The sequence below is a fragment of the Cuculus canorus genome, chromosome 11 (assembly GCF_017976375.1).
Source record: "Cuculus canorus isolate bCucCan1 chromosome 11, bCucCan1.pri, whole genome shotgun sequence".
In the NCBI taxonomy this organism is placed as follows: domain Eukaryota; kingdom Metazoa; phylum Chordata; class Aves; order Cuculiformes; family Cuculidae; genus Cuculus; species Cuculus canorus.
In genome coordinates, this window is record NC_071411.1 from 13002987 (window position 1) to 13017782 (window position 14796).

The following is a 14796-nucleotide window of genomic DNA, read 5'->3' on the forward strand; positions in this document are numbered from 1 at the left end:
TAGACTCATTAACTCTAAGCATATAAACTTTATCACACAGTTAAATGCAATGAAATTTTAATTACAATTCTCCTATCTGACGAAGAGGTGAAACACATTTAAATAGGAAGATCCTGAATAAATGCAGTTATTTCTGGGAGAGACATTGGAGCATATATTAACTTAAGTCTAGCCTCATCTGAATGGCTTTGGGTTCATTCTCTGGTCACGGAGGGCAAAGAGGTCACAAGGCTGAACCCTGCACTGGGAAACTGCTTCAGTCAGAGAGGAAATAGCAAATTAACTAGAAAAGTAGGAGTACTTTAAGTTCTGAACTAGAGGAAACAAAACAGCACCTTTCCCAAACATAAACATTCCTGATGCACTGAGAGCCAAGCAGTCAGTTATCTGTATCAAGATAACTGTATATAAGAGGCTGTATCACTTTGTGAGCTTTCTTGCTAAGGTAGAAGATCAGGGTGTTTAAAAGCCATGCGGAGGATGCACTTAGAGACACAGTGGTGGGCTTGGCAGTGTCAGGTTTACGTCTGGACTTTATGATTTTTAGGTTTTTTTTTCCAAACTGCACGATTCTGCTCAAGTCTATGCTCAGAATGCTATACCTACATTTCCTGTATTTCTCCCTTGAAAAGGAATAGCTCAGCCCATGGGATACTCTCACATCAAATACAGAACAACAGCTTTGGGAGAAAAAAAAAAAAAGAAGTAAAAAAGTTTACACATTTTTTGAGCATGTGTACGAAGCAGCAAGACAGATTGTCCCTCAAGAACAGCAGAATAAATCTCTATTCTTTTCTCATGCATACCTAAAATATAGCCAGCCTTCACATTGTGATCTTTCCAGATGGCTGGTCTTGAAAGAGGGAAAGTTTATAAGCCAACTTACAAACTGACAAGAAAGTGAACTTTTCAGTTCACAGCTGCTCTTACAAATAGATGAACCAAAATATAACCAGATTTTATGGAGATGTAGATTCACACAGCATCTGAATCCCACTGCTTGATTAGTTGGGATTACCAGAAATTAGTAAGTTATTTTATAGTTGAAACAATCACTGGCTGTAAGGAAAAAGAAATTTATCAGTTGATATAATGAAAGAATAAAAATATTTTAATAAAAAAAAGTTTAAGTAATATTGGTAAAATGTAATCTTTCTGAATAACCTCATCATCATGAATTTACAGACCGAAAAACACAAAATGAAATTCAGCAGCAGATACTTAAGGACAACGTTCTCAGCCCTGCTCTCTGCAGTAACCAAGGCCAGTGAGCAGAATACAGAAAAACTCAATAAATGATAGCTTAGAAGAAAGTTACAGTGTAAATATTTCCCATTATACACAAAGCTTTAGCTTCAGAGCTCCCATTGATAAAAGTTAATAGACTCCATGTATTGGCAGCTGAGACTCCCTTTTCATCAGCCACGAATGAGAAACAGAACACAAAATTCTAGGTGTGGGGTGGGTTTTTTTATGAATAGGATTTAAAAAAATAAAACAAAAACAATAACAAAACCAAAACCAAAGGATTTTAAAAAGGACAGAATTCCCCTGCCGGTGTGTTTTTTTCCTCCAAGCACATCTCACTACTGGAAGGGTCTACAGGCACTAAAATCTCCTGGTAATAAGCTATCCTAGAGAAACACAAGACATAAATAAGTCAAGGGCACCAAGACCTTTTTTTTTTTCACCGATGCACAGTTGTTGGTGATGACACTGCTAAGGCCCTGCTCTCTCACTATTTCCCTCAACTTGCCCCAGGAGTTCTTTAAAGAAAGGCAAGGTCCATCAAACACTTTGGTTCCAGCCCCTCCACCAGTGTTTGGGGTTACTCGCTGCAGATGGCCACCATCACAAGCTGTCGGAGAGCTGAACGAAAGACTTCCTTTGAAGTACTCAGAACAGAATTATTATAGAACCTTTACCTATAGGTTGAAGGACCAAACAGATCTGAGGGTTTTTAAAATGTAAAATCACAAGCTTCTTGCCAATTAGATGCTACAGTAGGATAAAGCCTAGCTTAGGGCTCAGTAACATGAATAATAACGAATTACTCTTTCTTTAACTTATAAAAAGAGAAGGTAACTTCCATCTTACATTAGAGAGTCTTTGAAACCACGTTCACGTACTTAAAGCAATCAAAAATCTTATGGAATTATTTCAGAATATACATACATGCACAAATGGATGCACACAAACAGAGTTATGTTTTTATAGAAAAGGTATCAACTGGGTCTAAAATGGTTAAAAAACTGTAACTGTTATGATTCAGAATTAAAGAAAAATAAAATTTACATCCAAAACACAGTTACTTGTTTAAAAAAAATGCATTTCTAACCAGTACAAGCAGCTGCTTCTTCTTCAATGCATGGTCAATTTGCAGGTTTACAGCTGAATTTTTCTGTCCACCTTACTGCATCTAAAGAGAAAAGCAAAATTGTGATTTGAGTAATGGTATGTTATATGTTGAATTTATCAAAAAAAAAAAAAAGTAGCATCCTTATCAGTACAATCCCTTTGTTTCCTTTTTTTTTTTTTTTTACCCTCTGTATCACTGAGTTTATGTCTGGTCTCATTTCTCTTAGCCCCACATTTAACAGGAAAAGGAGACGGTTTTCCATAGCTGAATAACAGAAGCAACATACCCCACGGAATAGAAAAATGGGCTGAAGTCAGAAGATCTGATTCTTATTCTAAATCTAGTTTCTGACCTTGGAAAGAGTCGCTTCTCTGTACCTCTCTGTCTCCTCCCTTTCTTTGCCTTTCTTGTCTACTTAGATGACAAGCTTTCTAAAGCCTGTTAAGTGTTTGTATAATACCAGATAAGATTCAGCTTTCAGTGTAATCATTAGATAACACAAAACCAGAAACAATAAACCTTATCAATCATTGCCTACATTCTTGCTCATGCAAGGCCCATGAAAAAAACAGTGTATTCACAAGGAAACTAATTCCCTGTCTTTTTTTTCAGTAACACTCCCCCACACTTCAAACCCATTGACAGAAAGTTGCATTTCTGTATCCATCTCCCATATATGTGGCCATGATACACTTATGTTATTGCATCAGCATCTCGACATTCACTCCTGGTTGAGGTGCGCCACAGGTTTCAGTCTCTGTTCAGCAACACACTCTGTACCCACCGGGTTCTCTGTGACGTGCTGGGAGCAGCAAAGGCAACGGGAAGTATTTGGAGCATTCAGACCACTTTTCTTGCTCTCCAAAAAGTGAGTACACATACACATTGTAAATCTCAAGACATATTCCTACGCTACTATGGAGTAAAAGAAGAACACAACACCCTTTTTTGTCGTTTTTTTTCCCTTTGTGGGTCACCTTTAAAAGCGATTTGCTTTCAAGACTCTCTATGAATGACAAGATATTCAGTGAGATGTCTTAAGGGAAAAGAAGTGATAAAGAGAAATTCAGCTAACCTATTTTCTTTCTTGTCACTACTTTATAATCTCTTTATCTGGTCTCATTTCACCACTTGCAGACAGACTTATTTCCCCATGGACAGACCCAATCCTTCTTCCAAACTGCACAAGTGCACACGCACCTCCTTTCCCACAGCATTTCAAATTCATATTGTAATGCCTCTCTGCTACAGTCAAATTCAGTATACATACATATAGTACCATGAGATGCACATCTTTATTGTCACACAAATCTCTGGTCTTTCACAGTTTATGCAGTTGTAGGCATACACAAAACATTTATACAAACCTTCCCTTCAAATAAGTACACAATTTCATTGAAACACAATTCACTGGTGCATGTATCTTTCAGTTCAACCCCTTTGTCAATAAATTATTTCTGATATGAAAATATTTTCTAAAGCTCTGCAATGATTTAAGAACCTCAATTCTACTTTCAGATGCACCTTAATCCCTCTTGACTTCTACTGAGGCGTTAGCTAAGAAATGTTTACTCTCCTGGAACTACACTCAGCCCCGTATAGTCTTTACCGTCGCAAAGTAATGCAACTGCACATTGTAATGCCAAATGCAAACGGCCTTTTCTACACCTTCTGCCAGCTGGGTATGACCCAACAAAGCTGTGGCAGCCTGCTCTAAGGATGGAAAGACATATCTCATCTGGAAGGCACAGCAAACAAACCCAGTCCCACACACATTCACCAGGCCTTCCAAAACCGAGCCCAAAGTCCCTATCCCATGAATTAGCGTAGAACAGAGTTTATCTTCAGGATTTCAATTTCAGGAAATCAGTACCGGATTTAGGGAGTCCAAGACCAGAGCTGCTGATATTAGACCAACAGACTTCTTGCCATTACATTTCCCCCAGCTATCTTTATATTAAGCCAATTCACTTAAAATTGATTAAAACATCCACTCCAAGTAAAAAAATCCACTTCTTATTTAGAGATACGAAAAAAGAGGAAATTCAATATTATTTTAATCAGCAATTCTGAAGAAGGAAGGATTTACAATTTGTATGTTCCTTTCCCCTGTATCTCAATCTAGCTCAAAAAATCACAGAAGATAATAGAAACTTAAACATTTTATAGCAGAATTCTTTCTAATCAGATGTCTCCTATCATTACCAGCTGTTTGTCTGCTTCTCCCACTTATGCTGTGCATCTTGGACTTATCGATCTAGTAAGCTTTAAATTACAGCTATCCACGAAAAAAAAAAAAAGCTGAGGCAAACCATAACAGGACAGAACAAACCTGATAAAGGATTTCTGAAGGGCTCCTCATCTTTGCTAAAAGAAAATCTTAAAAGAATTTCCTGGAGAGAAGGTCTGTAGGACTGAAATTATCAGTGCACTGTACAGAGAGAGGTGGTTTTATTTGGTTTATTAGAGCCCAGCACTTTATAGTAGTTATTGTTTCAGGCACAATATAAATAGACAGTAAGAATTCATCACTCCCCAAAACCACTATACATGTTTAACATGAAAAAGGCAGAGTAGGAGCAGAACCAATTTTAGTGTTCAAGTGCACCTGCTACAGCTTCAACTCAAATACTGCTAAGAGGTATAGCTTTTCGTTTTCACCAGTGAACTATCAGGGATATTCTACTGAAGGAACTAAGCTGACCACAAGTCTTCACAATCTTCCTCCACCTCAAATTCAATATTCCAGTGTAGTGATACTCCAGTTCGCATGAGAAGGTGATTTAAGCTCATGGCAACATGGATCAACTGGTGAAAGTTATCCATCGTTTTGCCTAAATATTTTTTGCAATGTGAAGGAAGAATTATGACTCCGTGGTCTGTGTCCCAGGTGTTCCCATCTAGGGTGATGCTGTCAGTAGGAAACGACAGTTACTCCTCCTGCACAATGGCTATGCCACAGGCACAGACAGCTTTTGCTTCCTTTGCTCAAGTAAATGGCCCTCTGCCTGAATCAAGCTAAAGTTTAAAAATTAACCATGAGACTTATTTCACAGAGAGCTAAAAAGATGCTCTGTTGCAGTCCGGGCTATGTGCTGCTATTACTACTATGAACAGAAATATCAACCCAGCCATCTCTAGGCTGCAGAAAATTTGCACTTGCAAAAAAAGCCTAGAAAGACAGCATTTAGTGCTGTTTGTGAAAAGAAAGAATTACTGAAACAATGCATCTTAATGAAAGAGGCTGTCTTGCAGTTTAGGTTGAAATCTGAACCTGTTGTTTGGTTTTTGATGTCTTGTGTACTACAACAGAACAATCAGCAAACTTATCAACCCGGATTTATTACAAATGTCCTAGAGACCTTGTGCCCCGGTCCTGTAAATCTGTTGGAATTATTAAAGATGCAAAGTAGAAATATAATCTTTTTCCTTTGTGGAAATGGGAAAAGCGTCTCCATGTCTGGATTCCCAGTGCTACTTTGGCTTCCTGCTTCACACTGCCATTTTACTGTTAGGATGTTCTGCAACTACAGTCACTTTGGTCTTTTCAATTTTCCAAAAGGTTACAGAGAGTCAACAGATTTCTAAGTGAGAGAATGTACTTCACGCTTTTATTCACCCAGCTGGTCATTCACTGTATTTGACACTGTATTTCACTGTATTTCAGCTGAGTTATGTGTGATGCAGAGAGGGGAGAAGCAGCAGGGAGCTAAGATGGCTTTAAAACATCTCTGATCCCTGTGTCAAGATACCCAGAGGCTGTTTGGTCTCTGAGCAGAACCAGGAGCAACTGCTGCAGCCAGGATTCGGGCTGGCATCACTTGCCGCCTGTAGCCACGCCACAGATGGAACAGGAGGCTTCCCTGGGCTCCTCTGTCTGACTGCAGAGGAAGAACAGACTGGAGCAGGGGTGAGTGGTTCCTATTGCAATGTGACCTTCACATTTCATCCATCCGTTTCTCTCTAAAAGATACAGGAATGGATGAAGTATAAGCCTCTGAGTCAGGCTCAGATAACGCTCTGAAAACAAAAACCTAAATATGTAAATGTTACTTGGATCGTGCCTGCTGCAGATCCCTGCAACATCAAGGAAAATAATTAATAGGTTTGGCCCAGAGAACTTGACAAAGCCAAACAGTATTAAAAGAGGGAAGCAGCGGCCAGGATGAAGCTCTGACCCTGCTTTGGCCACTGTCCCACAGCAAAGCCTTCCTGATGCTAATCCGCTCCGGCAGCGCTGTGCTACACATCAACTCTTCTGAGACCCAACTCTGCCTCTCAGTGCAGATCATGAAGGTTTATCCCATTGTGGAGTGCATGTGGCACATGGGTGGCAGTGAGATGAAAGGACCCCAAATCCCAGCATTCAGGCCTGGGCAGCATTCCCATCAGCTCCAGCACCACTGCAAATGAGGAATAAGCTTCACTTCCACGTACTAACAACAGAAGGTTCTTCAAGGAGGAAGATTTGACAAATGATAAAAAGATGCAATAATCACCTTAGACAATAGCACAGGGTGAAATGCATAAACTGTAGTTTTTTAGTCCAATAAAAGGTTGCTGTCCTTACAACTTAAAGTGAAAGTGCCCTTTCACTTTATTTTAATATCTTTTTTTACCACGCAACTCTGTTAAAACCATTCCCTGCGCTGTTCAGCTCAGAATGCCTGCAAACTGAGTGGCATGTGGGCTGATTAAAGGATTTCTGCTGTACTGGTAAAGTAGCATTGTGAATATCTACACGTCACCTAAAATATATCCACCATTTTTCATGAGATTCATGCAATATCACAATACTAGGGTTTCCAGAAAAAATACAGCCAGAAAACTTAGTTCTTTGTTTTCCAGATACAAATTAGATTTCACAGGATCATAGAATAGAATCATAGAATCATTAAGGTTGCAAAAGACTCTAAGATCATCAAGTCCAACAATTAGCCCAATACTACTATGACTGGAAGTGCCACATCTACACATGTTTTGAATGCCTCCAGGGATGGTGACTCCACCACTTCCCTGGGCAGCCTGTTGCAATGGTGCACCACTCTTTCAGTAAAGAAATTTTTCCTAACATCCAGTCTATATCTCCCCTGATGTAACTTGAGGCCATTTCCTCTCATCCTGTCTCTTGTTACTCAGGAGAAGGGACCAACACTCACCTTGCTACAACTTCCTTTCACAAAGCTGTGGACTACCTTTGTACTGGACTACCTCATGTGCCAAAACACACAGCCATTCTCTTTAATCAAGATAAATCAATGTAGGGTTTCTTTTTTTTTTTAAGCTATTTTTATACCACCTCACAAACTATTTCCCTAATATTTCCTCATTAAAAATTTTATGCACGCAGTATGCAAATTTAACTGAGGAACACAAATGTCAATCATATGCAAACTGCCATGATACATAAACTCAGAAATATCAGAGGGACTTAATTCATGAGTCTAAGTGAAAACAATGTAAAAAAGGTTTTTGAAATTGTGTTTAAAATAATGATGCCCCGTTTGCAACTGTTTTTCCTGGTTTAGTTTCTTCACTCGCAATCTGTAATTTTAAGAGATTATTTTCCTGGAAATGTGTTTTAAATGCACTTGAAAAATGTCCAACACTGAAATCGGAAACTTAACTTTATAATACATGATTTTATGTTCAGATTGCTAATGATCATACAAACTAATACGTAATTTCCTTAGCACTGAAAGTGATAAGTAAAATCACAAAACAAACAAACTAAACAGATTTCTAAACCCAACCAGCAGACTAAATTTACAGACTAAAAATTTCTATGGAGTATGACTTATAAAAGTTAATGACTTTCAAACAGCAGGAAAAAATAAAGTCAATAGATTGAAGATGTTCATTATAACTCATTTGTTCACTTCTAATCTTGATTTGGTCATCAGCTCTCTGCTTGCTTATAAGATGGTCAAGCCATGCAAACAATGTGATATTTGTTCACATAACAATATTAAACCCTTATATAGCAATTTTCATCATCAAATCTCAAAGTACTCTGCAAAGAAGGAAAGCTTTGTTATCTTCAATTCAGACAGGGAAATTGCAGCAGTAGGATAATTACAGAGCCAGAAATAACACTTCCGACACTCAAGCTAATGGCCTAAGTAGTAACAGCACAGGGCATTTTATTAACATAGATGATGACTGAGGTCGAGATTTCAGTACTGCAACTTTTGAACTGCCGAAAGCACAAAGAGAAAAGTGCAACTGAAAAAATACATCAATTCAATGTGTGTTTTACATTGGTATTTAAGACTTGAAGCATGCTATTAACTCCTTCTGTCCACAGATATGCATCAAGACTTTGTACCAAACAATTCCCCATCAAGAAATGCTACTAATCATATGCTTAAGTTACTATGGTACCCTGGATGTTTAGAGCCCAAAAGAGTTCAAGAGAGTTTTTGTCCGTTCCTGATGGAAAAGGCATTGTATAGGGTTAAAAGTTGATAAAATGTATGCCCAGAAGACAGAATTTTTCTCAGATGTGACTGAATGTTTATTTTTCAAGACTTTCATGGGTGTGAAACAGACAACGGGTTTGTTAAGAGCTAATCTTTATGATTCAGAATCAGAAAGGCAAATAAGTACACTGCTGTGGATGTTTGCTGCCCACTATCAGATCAAGAACTGGAAGCAGGCAAAGCTTTATTCAGACTTCACAATCAAAGGGCTTGGTCATCCTGGGGGACTTGAAGTACCCTGATATCCAAGATGGCAATGGTGAAGCACAAGCAACTGAGATTTCATGAGTGCAAAGACAATATTGACACTGTACTTCAGAGAAGCAGACTTTGGCTTGCTAAGGGAACTAGCAGGTGTAATGTCACGGATGACTGCCCTGGAGTGCAGAAAGGCACAGAGGAGTTCCTTGATCTTCAAGGAAAACCTCCTCAAAGCAAGAGAACCAGCACCCTGACGACTGGGAAGTGGAGCAGACATGGCAGAAGGCTCACTTGGCTGAACGTGTAATCCCTAACTGATTTCAAACACAAAAAGAAAGTGAACAGAAGGTGGAAATGGGGACAGGCTACCCAGGGGGACTATAGAAACCTGTCCCACGTTGTAGGGACAAATATAGGAAAGCCAAAGCCCAGGTGGAGTTGAAACTGTCAAAGGATGGTATGGCCAACACGAAAGGCTCAGCCATATGTAGATCTGCAGCAAACGACCAAGGAAAATGTGGGCCACTCCTGAATATTTCAGCAGAACTAATGACAAAGATTACAGAGGAGGGATGAGGCAGTCAGTAACTTTTTTGCCTCAGTCTTTACTGGCAAGGCCTACTCTCAGGTAGCTCAGATCCACGTTCCTGATGTCTTTGTCTGGGGCAGGGAAGCCCTGTCTCTAGTAGAGGAAGATTTTGTTAGAGAACGCTTAATCAAACTGGACCTACACAGGACTATGAATGTGCAGGAAACAGGCTGACATCGTTATGAGGCTGCCCTTCGTGACATTGAAATATTATCAAAATTGGGAGATCCTTTTGATGGCTGGAAAAGGCAATTGTCCTCACGCCGTCCTCAAGAAGAGAAAGAAGGAGCAACACACACCTACATCCAACCACCTGGTTGGTGATCCTCACCTCAGTACTAAAGAAGATTTCAGAATAAATCTTCCTGAAGGCAATCTGTTTTACCACTTAATATCTTTGTTAACAACTTAGACAATGAGAGGGAATATACTAGCAGCAAGTTTCCAGATGACACCAGAGCTGGAGAGCAGCTGACATGTTAGAGAATGCGTTTCCATTCAGCAGCGCCTCAACACTCTGAAGAAGTGAGTTGACAGAAAGCTTACAGGATTCAGCCAAAGCATACATGAAACTCTGCAAATGGGAACCTGCGGTGCAGAAAACAGCTCAGGGGATGACAGCCTGGGTGTTGAACAAGAGCTGGCAGCGACAGTGATGAACACCAACTGCATGCTGGGTTGTATTCACAGGAGCACAGCCAGCAGGTCAAGGAAAGCAATTATTACTCTATTCAGTACTTGCGAGACTGCAGCTGGAACAGAGTGTCCAGTTTTGGTTTCCCTGTTACAAAAACAGACACTGACAAACTGGCAAAAATTCAGTGGAGAGGACCAAGATGATGAGGCACATAACTTATGAGAAGAGGCTAGGAGAACCCTTTGTCTAACCTGAGGAAGAGAAGGCGAATTACTGCATTCAGCTGGACAAAGCCCTGAGTAACCTGACCTAACTTCAAAGTGGTGCCTACATTCAGCAGGAGGTTGGACAATATGACCTCCAAAGGTCCCTTCCAACTTAAATTATTCTACAATTTTAATGGTTTCTCCTTCACTTGTATTTATCACAGAGCATTCACTTGTAAATTATCATTTGGAAATAATTATTCTGACTTAATGCAACATTTTCAATTGCAATAAAAAATTCTATGCGTAGTGGAGAAGCATCCAACTGCAGGTGAAGAATATCACGGTCTAAAAGCCAGTCAGCTGGAGCCAATCAAAGCATGATCAACCTCCCATGACAACAAAATGCCTAATTGAACTTCTACCCTCTGTGCGAGATGGAGATTTTTGCCTCCCCCGCAGAAGGCCAAAATGAGGGGTTCACTGCTCTGTGTCTCTGTAAATCAAGATCATTATCAAAACATAACGATCAAAACAGGAGATGCTTACACTGATTAAAATAATTGAATTCCACCCTCTAAGAAGAAAGTATACTTCCCTTGCAAAAAGATGACCTCAGACATTTAGTCACAGACACCCATTTTTACCCTCCTGGCAAGAGGAGAACATGAGCAGGAGCAAGTGACAGATATGCATATTTAGAAGTAAACTTCAAAAGCAAGTGCTTCATTAGTGTAACATGGGAAAACTAAACATGTTTAAATGAACAGCTATGGTCTAAGAAAACCTGAGCTTTGTATTAAAAAGAAGAGAAAAACTAAAATATATGCTAACTGAAATGTATAAAGTTACAATGAAAATCAATTGGTATTTATAGTTACTGAATAATGCACTCATTACTATTCATCCTCATTACTGTTCATTTTGCAACCGTCACAAAAAAATATGGTGACTGACTGACAGCTTTTAAAATATTTTTATGCCTGAAGAACCAAAATAGCTGAAGGAGATCCGGAATTTTGAATTTTAAAAAAGTCTACAAACTGCCAATATGATAGTAATATAGATAGCAGTCTAATTTTCTCTTAATTCCCCCCCCCTTTTTTAAGTTCCAATCTCCTCAATATTTTGAGTTAATTTCAGTAATCCTTTTGCTTTTCCTCTGTTTTTTTGGGGGGGGGAGAAATATGTTTCATTTCTATTTGGCTTTACTAAGCTGTGAAAATCTCAGTGTATCAGAAAGAGTGCAAGCAACATTTTCCCCTAATTAGTCCATAAAAATGCTAATTTTTCTAATGGATCAGATTGAAATATCACAGGAGTAGGTAATAGCACAAACACAGAGTTTGCTTATGGGGTAGGCTTTCAGATTCATTTTGCTAATCAGTACCACAGCACTGGGCAACTTGCAAAGCCAGTATTATAATGAGGTTAGAGAGGCAAAACATGCTCATCTTCATTTCTGTGCAAAATAAAGGCAGTTACATGCAAATGCATTCACAGCAACCATGCATTAATTTATATATGTGAAGAAAACCAGACCCACAGTATTTACAGCCCAGCTCCTCAGCTGCAGCAAGCTCTTCTATCCCTATTATAAGCAGAGGGTCTCTGCCTGTTTACTCAAGCTGAGGATGTGACCATAAATCTTTATTCTGCCCAATTTCACTGTTAATATAATCCATTTCTGAAACTGATAAAATAATACTTTCTTTTTTTCCATGGACTAGTAGCTAATAATGTCACCAGCCTGAATTGTACAAGCGAGAGACTGAAGTCATTGTCTGTCTGCCCCACAGCATCTTTCTCCATTTTTTTTCCTGCACTTACACTGTTGCTCCTGCCTTCTGTGCTGGCACATACTAAGGCACTTGTATCCAAGTTGCAGACCTAGGAAGGAGTGGTCTTTGTTCAAGTCAAAAATCTAGTAGAATCAATGAGCTCTTAGAGGAAATCTCTTAGGGCTTGACCTTCAGGGTGGCCTTTTACTCTCTAAACCCCATGTAAAACAGTGATTCTGCCCGTCAATCCTTAGTAAAAGATTTAAAGAAAAGGACTGTTGCCTATTGGTGACACCAGAAATCTAAGCAGGAATTAAGCAGCTTGAAAAAGCCTTTAAATTCAACTTACCATTCTCCCAGAGCTCTCCATATATCCTTTATGGCCTTGTGTTCCCTTACCCCTTTGATCATTCTATATTGAAGTAGTCTCTTGTTTAATACGTAGCTAAGACGACTGCATGATAACATCAAAACAGAAGGGAACATAAAGAACATGAAAGAATATGAAGTCAATAGCTTCACCAATCACAATATATAAACAGGCCTAGTTAAAAGCCACGGCATTACAGTGCCGTCTTTATGCTCTCGCAAAACTGCACACAGCATTAATACCAACTACAAACTGAAACTAATGATTAAAACTACATTGGCCTTTCTTTCTTCTGCTTTAATTGTGGCTCATTTTGCTTGAAGTGTATAGATCCATAAATCCAGCACCTATCTTTGTGCTACATCCCAGCAACCTGCTGCACCAGCTGGTCTGTTTTTCTGTCAGAAATCAGGGTATCCAAGCCAGCGTTTCCTCAATGCATGGAAGCTGCACATGTCCGTAAAACGCAGCCCTTCACCCTTCTACCAAAAAAAAATAAAAAAACCAAACAAAGCACGGTCTTTGATTTTGTCTTGATTCCCAACATCTTCCTGGTTGAGTATTTACAGAGAACTACACAGTATGTTTCAGAGGCCAGACAGACAGAAAAGTTAATGCCTATCATCCAGAACTCATCTCACACTTGGTTTTCATATCATATTTCTTGGCTGCCTACATTCATACTAATCTGCTAAAATGACTTTACCCACTTAGAAGGCAACTTATCACTTGTACTCAGTTCTATTATTCATAAGACAACCACGATGGCAGTTCCATGACTGACTGCTAATTATTCTTTCCCACTGGATGTCAGAAACAGTTGCATCTTTGGCAGCAATTTATTCTCCTTCCCATGGAGTCATGAGGTGGAAGCTGAGGCCTATTGAAGTCAGTGACAAAAGCCCCATTGACTTCAATTGTGCTGTGAATTTATCTGTTAATGGAAAGAAACCTGCTTAAATGTTATTTAGGATACGATGTCAACATTTTGAGATAACAACTGACATGAGAACATGCACATTACCGGTGGTGCCAGGATGGGACACACCACTCAAAAGCTCTGCATGCTGTCCAATTCTTCTCACAGGACTAGACAGGATGGGATATTCACATTTCAGATGCCTCCCAACAGAGAACAAGCTCATGTCTGGACAAACCCAGTGCACACAACACGGCCTTTAATATCTGGGAACAGCAGTACTTCGCCAGTGGCTGGACCCATATTGCAGTCTGTAGTCTTTTTCATACCTAGCCTCAAACAAGGAGAAACAGCCCCTCTCTACAAAAGCAGTTTGGAATAGCTATGACATTATAAATTCAGAGCATAAATTGCACCTTTACTCTAATAGAGGCAAGAGCTAAGATGGCAATGAATGAGAAGACAAAGGAGTATCACCTTTCACTGACTTCTTTTCTATATCCCTCTCCTAGACATGCTGGAAAGAAGGAGGGCAGCACCATCTAAAATGCTCACTTCTTACAGGAGAAGTCATAGTTTTGGAGAACGTTTCACGTATGGAAATGAGAAATAAAAACAGAAATTCAAGTGTTGACAAACACATAGCTTCCAAAGTACAGCATGCTTTGCAAATAGTTTTGCTGGTTTGGGTTCCCCCCCAAGATAAGCTATTCTGACATACTCTGAGCTAGTGAGCTCACTTGCATTAATCTAAGTGTTTCACTTTTACATCCTTTAAGCCCCAGCTGGAGGACTCCCTTTGCCTGAACTCCCAACCGGAACAATGGGGACCTGCTTATCTTCAACACTGTTCCTCAGCCCTCCCTCCCACCTCCATCCAGCTCTTCATCCTACAGAAACAGGAGATGTTTAAATTACCTATCACCACACCAGGACAGCGATTACTCAAGCATCTGCAAATGCACATACTTGGGTCAGGACTATTCTCTTATTTCTGCAGACTCCTCAGGCTGCATCTCTTCTGGCTGTCTCTGGATTCCCACGTTTTTTTTTCCAGCTCACTGCAATGATCTTTCCAGAGCAAAGCCATTCCTCAGGGTGAAAACATCAGCAAGCTGTAGGAAGCCAGCGAGGTCCAAGGGAAAAGGAATCAGGCACAAGTTTATTGTCTTTTCTCCACCTACATAAGCCTCAGCAGGTAAGGGAAGGAGAGTCAGCAGCAACGACGATTCAGGCTGGAAGGCAGTTTTCA

At 39.7% G+C, this 14796-nt stretch overlaps 1 protein-coding gene across 8 annotated transcripts in view; it reads right to left on the bottom strand.

Annotated features, from left to right (window-relative positions):
* CHL1 (cell adhesion molecule L1 like) overlaps positions 1-14796 on the bottom strand; it is a 139710-nt gene that overhangs the window by 106350 nt on the left and 18564 nt on the right. For 7 of the 8 annotated variants that reach the window (XM_054076718.1, XM_054076722.1, XM_054076724.1 and 4 more), the window contains exon 2: positions 2339-2419. The exons of the other annotated variant lie outside the window; for it this stretch is intronic. The gene's annotated coding sequence lies outside the window, so the exon portion shown is untranslated. The remainder of the gene's footprint in view (positions 1-2338; positions 2420-14796) is intronic. 8 annotated transcript variants of the gene reach the window in all.